General features: G+C 44.0%; 1 long non-coding RNA gene across 1 annotated transcript in view; it reads left to right on the top strand.

The window, feature by feature from the left end:
- Nucleotides 1-425: 425 nt before the first annotated feature.
- The window catches only part of LOC308597462, a 128,328-nt gene continuing 115,636 nt past the window's right edge, over nucleotides 426-13,117 (top strand). Inside the window, exon 1 of the long non-coding RNA XR_014013009.1 lies at nucleotides 426-546. This is a non-coding gene — a long non-coding RNA (uncharacterized lncRNA). The remainder of the gene's footprint in view (nucleotides 547-13,117) is intronic.

Genomic DNA, 13,117 nt, shown 5'->3' on the forward strand with positions numbered 1-13,117 from the left:
CAAACCTGGCCCCAGTAACATATGGGCAGTCAGTGTCAGAAAGTTATTCCTGGAGTTTAGACAGAATCTTTTCTTTTTCTGTAACTCAGTTCCACTGGATTCATGTCCTACCCTCCAGAGCAGGAGAAAACAAGCTTGCTCCATCTTCCATGGGACAGGCCTTGAGATATTTGAAGATGGTTATCTTATCTCCTTGTATAGTTAAAGCTATGGTTTTCCCAGTAGTGATGTATGGAAGTGAGATCGGGACCATAAAGAAGGCTGATCGCCGAAGAATTGAAGTTTTTGAATTATGGTGCTGGAGGAGACTCTTGAGAGTCCCATGGACTGCAATATTATCAAACCAATCCATTCTGAAGGAAATCAGCCCTGAGTGCTCACTGGAAGGACAGATCCTGAAGCTGTGGCTCCAATAGTTTGGCCACCTCATGAGAAGAGAAGACTCCCTGGAAAAGACCCTGATGTTGGGAAAGATGGAGGGCCCAAGGAGAAGGGGACGACAGAGGACGAGATGGTTGGATAGTGTTCTCGAAGCTACCAGCATGAGTTTGACCAAACTGCGGGAGGCAGTGGAAGACAGGAGTGCCTGGCGTGCTCTGGTCCAGGGGGTCACGAAGAGTCAGACACGACTAAACAACAACATCTTATCTCCTCTCGTTCTCTTCCTTCCAAGGCTAATCACACCCAACTCTCTTAACTGTTCCTCATTAGACTTGGTTTCCAGACCCTTGATCATCTCGGTTGCCCTCCGCTCCACACTCCGTTCTAGCTTGTCAATATCCTTCTTAAATTGTGGTGCCCAGAACTGGACACAGTCTTCTAAGTATGGTCTAACACAGTGCTGCTCCTGGCAACCCTGACATGATTAGCTGCAAGGGTGGTTGTTTTTAAATGATCTTAACGTTTGCAGTTGTTTTAAAAATTGTTAACCTAATTTTAAAATGCGTTGTATTTTATTTTCAAATGTCTCGTTCCACTTCTTTAGCCTTGGCACCTTAAAGCCTATGAGGGAAAAAAAAGATGGGATAGAAATTTAATGAATGAGTGAATGAACAGAGTCTTTAAGACAAAAGGTTCCAAAGGCCCTTTTTCATGAGTCTGTGAAGAACAGACTACAGTTTCCCAGAGACATCATCCTGCTCCTCTCAGCGCCTCACACCTTGCAGAGGTAAAGTATACGGGGAGCCAGGGTTGAGGCATCAGAGAGTTCTGATGCCAGGTTCCCAATACCTCACGGGAGAGATGCATCCTTGCTTCAGTCTTTCGGATCCTTTGCCTCAATCGCAGCTCTCCAAAGAATTAAGATTTATCCTTCGTTAGCACGGAGGGCCAAGGACAGAGTTTTATTGCTGTGGGTGTGTTACAGAACATCTGCCAGAAGAAAACCTCGGTGGAGTTTCTGACTCGCTCTTCAAACCACGTATTGCCTCATTGATATTCTGCAAACTTTCCTCGCCCTCCACCTTAAAGGAAAGGAAAAGCAAAGCAAACCGCTTCTCTATTCCTACGAAGAAGCAGGCATCCCATTGAAGCAGCGATGGGACGATTTGGAACTGAGCTGCTATTCAGAGGTTGAACCAATTCTCACAAGCTTTTCGGTGACCTGAGGCTTAAGCCTTTCAGCAGCCACCTCCCGACGCCTCTTTGTCTTGCAAAGTTTGCAGTGGCCAAGTTCAGGAAGGGTCCGATCTCCCCTTGGGTTTCACAGAGCCTGCTTATTAGTCGCTTTCTGTTCCCGAGACTATGGAGACAATGACTGGGGTCTCTCTGCCTTTCTCTTGTTTTTGTGTGGCCTCAGTGAATGAAGGTATAAATGGGGATTCTGAGAAACCGAGAAACTGAGATACATAATAATAATAATAATAATAATAATAATAATAATAATAATTAATACTAGGAATAAACCTTCAGCTTCTGTAGTTAATTAGATTTGGATAGCTTCAGTGGAGCAGCTGTTTTTTTATTATTATTTTGCTTTCGCTTTTAAAAGAAAAGCGGTTTTACTAAAAGGGCCTTTCAAGGTATATTGGGTGATGGTTAGGGAGAGGGAGAAGAGGGAGGAGGAGGAATTGCATAAAGGAAAGTCACTCTGAAAAGATGTTTGGGAATTCTACCTTTTCTCTCTCCTCTTCCATCCTTTTTTTTTTTCTTTTCCCTTTCAGGAAGAAAATGCATAGGGTGGGCCAGGAAAAAAGGCACATTGTCAGGGAGGAAATGACCTTCACAAGCAGAGAGAGAGAGAGAGAGAAAGAGAAAGAAAATGGTGCTGCGTTTCAGAAGCTGTAAACAGTATAAATCACCCTGCAAGGCTTCTCTGTTTGGGAGGCGGTTTATCTGGGAACTGAAAAAAACCAAGCCTGTGCTCAATTTTATTTATGTATTTACTTTTAATGATGCATGCATACCATGATTTCTTTAAAAAACAAAACAAAACCCAAAATGATTTACAAGAATTATATATTTATATTTTTAAAAACCTTTCTTTAAAAAATGAGGAATCACGAGTGAACCATATAAGAATATGATTTTCTTAATTATCTACATAAGCCTGGTGGTTTTCTGCAAATGTTGAAAGGTCAACGTAGAAGAAGCCTGCTGAACCTGTACTGGAAGAGCATTCCACAGGGCTGGGCTGATGACACTAAAAACCCAGCTTCATGGCAATGACAAATGGGCTTCACTAAATTGGGGAATGACCAGTGACGCTCCTACAAGCGATCTCAGCGGTCGAACTGGGATATAAGGCTTCAGGCTGTGCCTAGGGTACCCTGAACCTAAGTTGCTGAAGGTTTTGTAAATCAATACAAGGCTGGGATAACTCAGTCAGTAAAGCATGAGCCTCTTAATCACAGGGTTATGGGTTCGAGCCACAGGTCGGGCAAAAGATTCCTGCATTGCAGGGGGTTGGACGACCCCTACTGCCCCTTCCAACTCTACAGTTCGATGATTCGATGACCTTGAACCTGGCTTATGAACGGTGTAGACCAGGCAAATCCGTAGACTCATTCAAACCTTTCCCCAGGGCCTATAGTTAATAAGTGTGGTAAAGCATCATTTTTTTAAAAAGAGCTACTCAAATTCCATGATGTATGTATGTATGTATGTATGTATGTATGTATGTATGTATGTATGTTATTCCCTTAATAGATTGATAGACTGCCTTTCATATAGCATAAGGTCCTAGAAGCTCATAAGGCCCAGAAGAAAATACAGGGGGGGGGGGGAACTCTACTAGATTTGGTGCTGGTGGTTAGGGAACAGTGGTTAAGAGTCTCAGGATTTTCCTCTGTTTGCTTCAAAAGTCAAAATGGTATAGTGAGGGCATAGGCAAACTCAGCCCTCCAGATAATAATAATAATAATAATAATAATAATAATAATAATAATAATAATATATTATTTATACCCCGGCCATCTGGCTGGGTTTCCCCAGCCACTCTAGGCTGCTTCCAACAAAACACTAAAATACAATAACCTATTAAACATTAAAAGCTTCCCTAAACAGGGCTACCTTCAGATGTCTTCTAAAAGTTTGGTAGTTATTTTTCTCTTTGACATCTGGTGGGAGGGCGTTCCACAGGGCAGGTGCCACTACCGAGAAGGCCCTCTGCCTGGTTCCCTGTAACTTGGCTTCTCGTAGTGAGGGAACCGCCAGAAGGCCCTCGACACTGGACCTCAGATGTTTTGGGACTGCAATTACCATGATCCCTAGCTAACAGGACCCACTCGCTGGATCATCACCTTGTCGTGGTGAGTGGGCTTGCATGTTCCTATGACCCTTGTGAGCGAAGCCGTCGGGAATCTCGTACTCCCAGCAGGGTCACCCAAGGCGGTGAGGTCAAAGGGAAGGAGCTAGACAAAGAATGATCCAAGAAGTCCTCAACGGCAGAACAGGCGGATGATAACAAGCGGTATGTTACAAAGGCTGTGAAGGCGTATGAAGGCTGCAGCAGAGATGAATCTACCGGTTTGTTGTGACTACTTTATGCCATCGGAACAGAGCCCTACTGCGAAGACTGTGTGTTAGTCAGTGTGCACTGATCTACACACATAAAACAAATTCACGCAAAGGCATCTTCCAAAAACCCAATCCAAACCCCAAAAGTCCCATGGTGATCGGCAAATGGTAACAGGGGCAGGATTGTGAAATCTGGAAGCCCCTAGTTATGAACCGGCACATGGGCAGTGGATACAGATTCAGTCATTCTGACTCAAGGAACGAGGCAGTTGAGCAGCTCGGCAGCTGTATCCATGACTGAGCAGCCCTTTTTAGGATCCACTCTGCTCACTCCGAAAAGGGGAAGGGGCTAGAAAAAGTTCCCTAAACATAGTCTGCCTCTCTTTTTCCCTGACTGGATTACCGCGCCCAGTGTGGTCACCACCTAGTGGTCATAAAAGACAACTGAACTTTGGAACATGGAATATACGGATTTTGTCAGATAACACAGACAGCGAGCATCCTGAACGCAGAACTGCCATCATTACAAGAGAGCTGTGACGTTTTACATCGATATTGAAGCGCTACAAGAGACTCGAAGAGCAGGCGAGGGACAACTGAAGGAAGAAAAAGGAGGCTACACTTTCTTCTGGAAAGGTCTATCTAAACAAGAACATCAACAAAAGAGGTTTAAAGACCGTCTCAAGGCAAATCTAAAAAAAACCCATAGTATAAACACTGACAATTGGGAAACACAGGCCTGCGAGCGCTCCAGTTGGAGAACAGCCTTTACCAAAGGTGTCATGGGCTTTGAAGACACTCGAACTCAGGACGCAAGGGAGAAACATGCTAAGAAGAAGGCACGCTTGGCAAATCCACACTGTGATCAACTCCTGCCCGGGAACCAATGTCCCCATTGTGGAAGGACATGTGGATCCAGAATTGGCCTCCACAGTCACTTACGCACTCATTGTTTAAACCGTGTTTATGGAAGACAATCTTACTCAGCTACGAGTGATCGCCAAAGAAGCTAACAAGACCAGTGGTCAGGGATGATGGGAGCTATTATCCCAAAACATCTGGAGGGCCAAGTTTGCCTATGCCTGGTATAGTGGTTAAAGTTCCGGACTAGGACCTGGGAGAGCAGGGTTTGAATCCCCACTCAGCCATAAAGCGCACCGGGTGAGTCACTGCCTCTCAGCCTAGCCCGCCCAACCTGAGCAAATTTTGAGGAAAAATGTGGGGTCCACATTAATTACAGCTCCAACCCCAGTGCTAACGTCCCTGGTTCTGGTAGCCTCTGTTTTCATAAGGCTTTCTGGAAGGCAAAAATATGCCTTGTTCAGGGCGCCCTCCCATATTTGTTTATCATTCTCTGCCTGGAAGCAAAGAAAGCAAGCCAGGAGAGAGTGAAAACACACACACACACACACACACCTCAGTCCTGCCCTTCTCAGGATCAATGCAGAGGCGGCCAAAGAGGCTCAGGAGAGGCGGAGAAGCTCAAGGTGTTTGTTTGCTATGCAATTTAAACCCCACATTGGACATGGTCCTTTGCTAGGGTTGGCAAACAAAAGCAGATTGCACAAGTCATTAAGGGCTCAGTGGGTTGAGCAGTCGCAGGCTCACCTGCGGGGAAAGCCATTAGAGAAAGAAATCTCAGCTCAGGCGGTTTTCCAAAGCGGCAGCAGGGATGGGCGATCACCCGGCTATATTTCTGCCAGGGGGGAATGCACACCTTGCACGTGGGGAGAGAAAGTGGGGGGGAAGTTGCACTGCTGAATGAGTGCATTGGGTACTGCCCCCGTTTGATTATTTTATTTATTAAATTTCTATACCACCCTCAGTCTGAAGAACACAAGGTGGTTTATAATATAACAACAACAAAAATATATTGTGTAATATTAGGGTTGCTGTATTTTTCGAGAGCAAAAAAGAGGAGACATTTGCCGACTTTTAACTACGGATTGCTGTGACGATTCTAACACATGAAAAAGAGGACGTGTCCTGGAAAAAGAGGGCATATGGGAACCTTATAATGTACAATAACAATCCCCCTTCAGTTTAAAAGGCCATAAAAAGGTAAAGGAAAAGGGACCCCTGACCATTAGGTCCAGTTGCGGACGACTCTGGGGTTGTGGTGCTCATCTCGCTTTATAGGCCGAGGGAGCTGGCGTTTGTCCACAGACAGCTTCCGATTAATGTGGCCAGCATGACTAAGCTGCTTCTGGCGAACCAGAGCAGCACACGGAAATGCCATTTACCTTCTCGCCAGAGTGGTACCTACAGTGGTACCTCGGGTTAAGTACTTAAATTGTTCATTCTTAACCTGAAACTGTTCTTAACCTGAAGCACCACTTTAGCTAATGGAGCCTCCTGCTGCCGCCACACGATTTCTGTTCTCCTCCTGAAGCAAAGTTCTTAACCTGAGGTAATATTTCTGGGTTAGCGGAGTCTGTAACCTGAAGCGTATGTAACCTGAGGTACCACTGTATTTATCTACTTGCACTTTGATGTGCTTTTGAACTGCTAGGCTGGCAGGATTAAAAGGCCATAGATTGTTTAATTAGTGAAAGGCCTGGTAGAAGAGGAAGGTTTCTGCCTAGTGCCTAAAGATATGTAAGGAAGGCACCAGGCGACCCTCCTGGGGAGAGCAGTTCACAAACGGGGAGCCACCCTCTGGACCTCTCACAGAGGAGGCACATGAAGAAGGGCCTCAGGTGACAATTGCAGGGTTTGGGTAGAGGAGAGGTGGTCCTTGAGATATCTGAAGTCCTGAGCCATTTAGGGCTTTATAGGTCAAAACCATCACTTTGAATTGGGCCCAGAAACCACTTGGCAGTTGTCAGGGAACTGACATCGGAGCCAGAGGCGGAGGGAAGGCTCTCAAATGATGCTGGAGAAGGGCCCAGCAGGGAGAGAGGCAGCTCCGCAGATGGGGAAGCCAATCAGCGCAACACCAGGGATATAGAGGGGCTGATGGGGGAATCGGCGAGAGGGCTCCAGGACTCTTCACCGGACACCAGCGGGGAGAGCACGGGTCCTCCGCTACCCACGCCCACCCTGCGCAGAAGACTTCCGCGCAGAGAGAGTAGGAGGAGACTGGGTGTCAAACAACTTTTATGTTGGAAAAGATTTAAGAAACGCCCACTGACGGATTCTGCTAGCGACTGAGGCAGCCACAAAGTGAAGGGCTGCCCAGACTGAAAGGTTTAGCAAGGCAACAAAGCCTGGAGAGGCGGCAACTTACGCACGAGCAACCCATACACATTACAGCAGTCAACGCAGTTGGGCGAGAATTGGCATTATACGTCCAAACCATCTTGCCCCAGGAAGCGACATGGCTGCTGAATTCAGAACAAGCTGAATTTCATGAACGTTGGGTACTGCCCTCAGCAGCCAATGATGGAAGATTCAGGTCAGACAAACAAAAATACTTATTTATACAATGCTTAGTTAAAATTCCAGAAAGATGGTCACCAACTGGGGGGGAGGGATGATGATGATTATGACGATGACGATGACACGATACCACCCTTCATCTCAGGGCAGTTCACAAGATAAAAATACAGGATAAGAGACATACATGGAGGATATTGCTGTCAATGGGTGCCAATCTTGATGACTACATTGGAGAATCAGAGGCAGTATGCCTCTGAATGCCACTTTCATTCAGCCCAGCTTGCTGGTTTCTGATCTCACCTTGGCCCAAGAGTGTGCCCGGCATTCCAGGTTCTAGGAATTCCTTGATGGCCACCAGTGCCATGAAGCAGCAATGGCCAGTCACTGAGCTCTCTGAGAGCCAAGAGGCACGGATCTCTCTTCATTTTGCAGGATGAAAACAGCATGGCCATAACCCTGTTCGGCTGAGCGAAACGAGCCTCTTTAAAACCTCTCTCTCCTGCTAGATAAAATACCGGATGGCCTCTCATTAATGGAACAAACAGAATGTGGAGGCTGGAACAACTGAACAGCTGTAACTTGGCACACAACGAACAGAGGAAAGGTAAGATGATTGTCCCCAGCATTTTGAAAGGACGGTAGACAAAGAGGTGAAAGTTCCTCGGACGGAGGCAATTAGGCATAATAGAAGGAGATAAAGCCCGGAAGAACTGATGCTATCATGGGAAAAATGAAGGCTGGCAGTGAAGTCATTACTGAGATTGAATGGAGCCCAAAGCTGCCTTCTATACAGTGGATAGGATTCAGAGATTTTTTGGTTATATCAAAATGGATTGAAGCAAGTGTTTTGGGGATTGAGAAGAGATAACATCCCTCCCTTTAATGCTGGACTCCAGCTGTCCATCGCCAGCCTTTCAAGATCCATTTGCGACTTGGGACTAGTTTTTAATTTATTATTTGCACATATACAGGTATTCATCCTTTCCCCTTCTTTCTGGGCATATGAACTCAGAACTGTGGAGCTGGAATGGACCTCAAGGATCATCTATAGTCATCTTCATCATCATTTTACAGTGGTACCTCAGGTTAAGTGCATAATTCGCTCGGGAGGTCCGTTCTTAACCTGAAAGTGGTCTTAACCTGAAGCACCACTTTCGCTAATGGGGCCTCCTGCTGCCGCTGCGCCGCCAGAGCATGATTTCTGTTCTCATCCTGAAGCAAAGTTCTTAACCTGAAGCACTATTTCTGGGTTAGCAGAGTCTGTAACCTGAAGTGTATGCAACCTGAAGCGTATGTAACCCGAGGTACCACTGTATTTGTATGCCGCCTTTCCATAGTTGAAACTATGCTCAAGGTGGCTTACAACATGACAAGATTTACATAATTACAAACATAACAGAAGTCATAAACAATAAATAAAACACATCAAAAAGTACACAACCAAATGGAAACAATTTCCACGTAAATCATAAGATCAAAAACTAAAGATAACAACAATTATATCAATAACAGCAACAAGCTCTCTCAACCTCCCATGAACAATACTCCAACCCAAGAATCTGTTCAACAGCCTCAGCTTTTGTAGCTGGAGTCAGTCCGCACTCCACTCTCCCAGGCAAGACGGGAAATGGCCAGCCAGGCAGGGTGCAGGTCTTCCAGGGCTCACAGCCAAGATGGTCTCATTTAAAACAAAGCCACTTCCGCCCTTCCAAAAGGAGGTGGGGTTGCGGGCTTCACGCCCCCACCACGCGCGTGGTGGCTGGCTCTCAGCCTCTGCACGATTGAGGGAAACCCCGGCCGCGTCACCCCCTGGACAGCCAATCGGCTGCCCCAGGGGGCGTGGCCTGCCCTATTTATCACTGGCGTGGCTGGGGATCTCCCTCTTTTGCCACCCTTCCGCCCTTTAAGGCTTTCGTCTTTGACCTTGCTAAGGACCTCGGTTGGTCGCTGTTAAGGGGCCTGGTAGGAATTTTTTCCACTTGGCAAATTGGCACCAGCCACTTGATTTTCGCCTACCTCGTAGCAAATAGTCACAACTTCCTGGGTATTGGCGGTTAGGCATTGGTATTGGTATTGTTCAGCCAACAGGCTGAAGCTGGATATAGTCGGTTAGGACCAATGCCTAAGCCAATACCGCTCATCAGCTGTAATCAATAAAGTTGTGGCCTTATTTAGCCCATTAACCTTAATAATTGTGTCATGTGTCTTTCTGATGCTAATAATGTGAATGTTTATTTAAGATTTGTATTACTTAGAGCTTTAACTGCTGATGATGAAGCCCAGGGCGGTGAAACAAGGCCAATATTCTGGAAATCCTTGTCTTAGACTCTGTGAAAGGATTCTGTGGAACTGTAGCAACCTTTCATGTGGGTTGTTTGGACCTTATGAACAGACAGGTGGAATAGACACTATTACACGGACGGACCTTATGCATGAACTGACTAAAGAATGATCTGATCCACTGGGTCTTGTACTTTGTTCGTTTGTTGAACTTTATGAGTTACTTCTGTTGTAATTTAAGATTTGATACAATGAATAGTATACTTTATTTATCTAAGAACACAGCCGGTTACCGGTTTGCTCAGGGGTCTGAATCGCCTGCCAGTTTATTACTGGGCGAAACTCAAGGTGCTACTGTTGGGAGATAAAGCCCTAAGCCATTTGGGACCAGTTTACACCCTATATGCTTATTTCATAATAAATTATTATTATTATTATTATTATTATTATTATTATTATTATTATTCAATTCTTTTTATTAAGTTTCATGTACATAACCAAAAAAGAAAAACAAATCAACAATCACAGAAAAATAAAAGAATAAATAATTTACAAGTGTTTAAACATAGCAAAATGGTCTTATCCGTTTCCATTACAGTTATTTATCTTCGCATTTATTTCTTTATAGTTTTAAGAACTTAAGTCATTCCTCTGCCCCCTGCCGACCTCCATCCCTCCCGCTTTCAGGCTTCTTAATATACATAGTTAGTTTTTCCTGCAGCTCGTACTTATTAATGAATTGCACATCGTAAGATTTATATCGAACCTGCTATAGTTTTTAGGTTTTTGTAGTTCCCTTCAATATATATCATAAATTTACTCCAATCGTTAATAAACTTTGTATTTTTTTGGTTTCTGATTTTCTGTGTCATTTTTGCAAGGTTAACAAATTCAAATAATTTTGTTTGCCAGTCTCTAATTGATGGGGTGTTTTGATTCTTCCAGTTTTGGGCAATTAGTAATCTGGCGGCGGTTGTAGCATACTGAAATATTACCTTATCCTCTTTTTTGATTTCATCCCCGATTATTCCTAGTTTGAGTCTTTTGGGAAATGTGTATTTGAGTATTTTTTTTAACTCATTATAAATATATTCCCAATATTTCTTCATTTCGTCGCATGTCCACCACATGTGGAAAAAATTACCCTCTTTAATTTTACACCTCCAGCAGTTCTTGTTTCCTGTTTTGTACATTTTCCCTAGTTTTGCTGGAGTAATATACCACCTATACATCATCTTCTCTAAATTTTCCCTGAGTGTTACACATGCCGTGAACTTCATTCCACTAGTCCATAATTTCGACCACTTATCATGCTCTATATTGTAACCCAGATCCATTGCCCATCTTGTCATTACCCCCTTTATTTCTTCATCTTTGGTGTCCCACTCTAATAATATGTTGTACATTTTGGATAGTAATTTGTACTTGCCTTCAATTATCTCTATCTGGAACTTGGATTTCTTTTCGTTCATCCCTACTTTTTTGTCATTTAACCATGCTGCATGTATTTGATGGAATTGTAACCAACCCATTAAATTGTCTTTCAACTCCTCAAAAGTTCTCATCCTCCATCCACTTTCTGATCTTACCAGTAGGTCCTCATACGTTAACCTTACTCCCTCCATATTAACTTTTTTATTATTAAGATATCCATTGGGGATAGCCACCAAGGTGTTTTCTATTCTAAGAGTTTTTTATTCCACTCCCACACTTCATATAGGGGCCCTCTTATAATATGATTTGAAAATCCTTTATGTACCTTTTCTTTATTTTTCCATAAATAGGCATGCCAGCCAAACCTATTGTCGAACCCCTCTAGGTCCAACAAATCAGTATTTTCCAGAGTAATCCAGTCTCTGATCCAACAGAGGCTGGCAGCCTCATAATATAGTTTCAAGTTGGGTACCGAGAAACCCCCTCTCTCTTTCCTATCTGTGAGGATTTTAAAGCTAATTCTTGGTCTTTTACCCTGCCATATAAATTTTGAAAGGGTTCTTTGCCAATCTATGAATATTTTAGAACCTCTAATCACAGGTATGTTTTGAAACAAAATAACATTCTTGGAAGTAAGTTCATTTTTATCGCCGCCATTCTTCCCCTCCACGAAAGCTTCACTCTATTCCACGTTTCCAGATCCTTCTTAATCTCCTTCCATGTTATAAAATAATTATCCTGGATTAAGTTTATGTTTTTTGTGGTTAACCAGATTCCCAAATATCTTATTTTTTTTTGCCACCTTACTTCCATACTGCATTTCCAATTTTTCACTTTCCTCCTTTCCCACATTCTTAGTCAACATTTTTGTCTTTGATTTATTTAATTTAAAACCAGATAGCCTGCCGAATTCTTCCAACATCTCTAAAGCTTTACCAACACTCTTTTGCGGGTTTTCCAGAGATAGCATTAAGTCATCCGCATACGCCTTTAACTTGAATTCTTTTGTTCCTATTTTGATCCCTCGAATCTCTGTTGTTACTCTTATTTTGTTTGTAATTATCTCTAATGCCATGATAAATAAAAGCGGGGACAGAGGGCAGCTCTGTCTTGTTCCTTTTTCAATTTTAAAGGAGTTTGTTAAGTTGTTATTTATAATCAATTTTGCAGATTGATTCGAAGATATGGCTTTTATTCCTTCCATAAACTCGCCTTCTAGCGAGTTGTTGTTATTATTATTATTATTATTATTATTATTATTATTATTATTATTATTATTATTACCCCGCCCATCTGGCTGGGATTCCCCAGCCACTCTGGGCGGCTTCCAACAAAATATTAAAATAATGTAATCCATCAAACATTAAAAGCTTCCCTAAAGAGGGCTGCCTTCAGATGTCTTCTAAAAGTCTGGTAGTTGTTGTTCTCTTTGACATCTGGTGGAAGGGCATTCCATAGGGCAGGGGCCACTACCGAGAAGGCCCTCTGCCTGCTTCCATGTAACTTGGCTTCTCGCAGTGAGGGAACCGTCATAAGGCCCTCGGCGCTGGACCTCAGTGTCTGGGTAGAACAATGGGGGTGGAGATGATCCTTCAGATATACTGGACCGAGGCTGTTTAGGGCTTTAAAGGTCAGCACCAACACTTTGAATTGTGCTCAGAAACGTACTGGGAGCCAGTGTAGGTCTTTCAAGACCGGTGTTATGTGGTCTCGGCGGCTGCTCCCAGTCACCAGTCCAGCTGCCACATTCTGGATTAGTTGTAGTTTCCAGGTCACCTTCCAAGGTTGCCCCATGTAGAGCGCATTGCAGTAGTCCAAGCGAGAGATAACTAGAGCATGCACCACTCTGACAAGACAGTCTGCAGGCAGGTAGGGTCTCAGCCTGCGTACCAGATGGAGCTGATAAACAGCCACCCTGGACACAGAATTGACCTGCACCTCCATGGACAGCTCTGAGTCCAGAATGACTCCCAGGCTGCACACCTGGTCCTTCAGGGGCACAGTTACCCCATTCAGGATCAGGGAGTCCTCTGCGCTCGCCCACCTATTTCAACCCCGATTTTGA

Source organism: Podarcis bocagei (genome assembly GCF_964188305.1).
Source record: "Podarcis bocagei genome assembly, chromosome: 11".
NCBI classification, from domain to species: domain Eukaryota; kingdom Metazoa; phylum Chordata; class Lepidosauria; order Squamata; family Lacertidae; genus Podarcis; species Podarcis bocagei.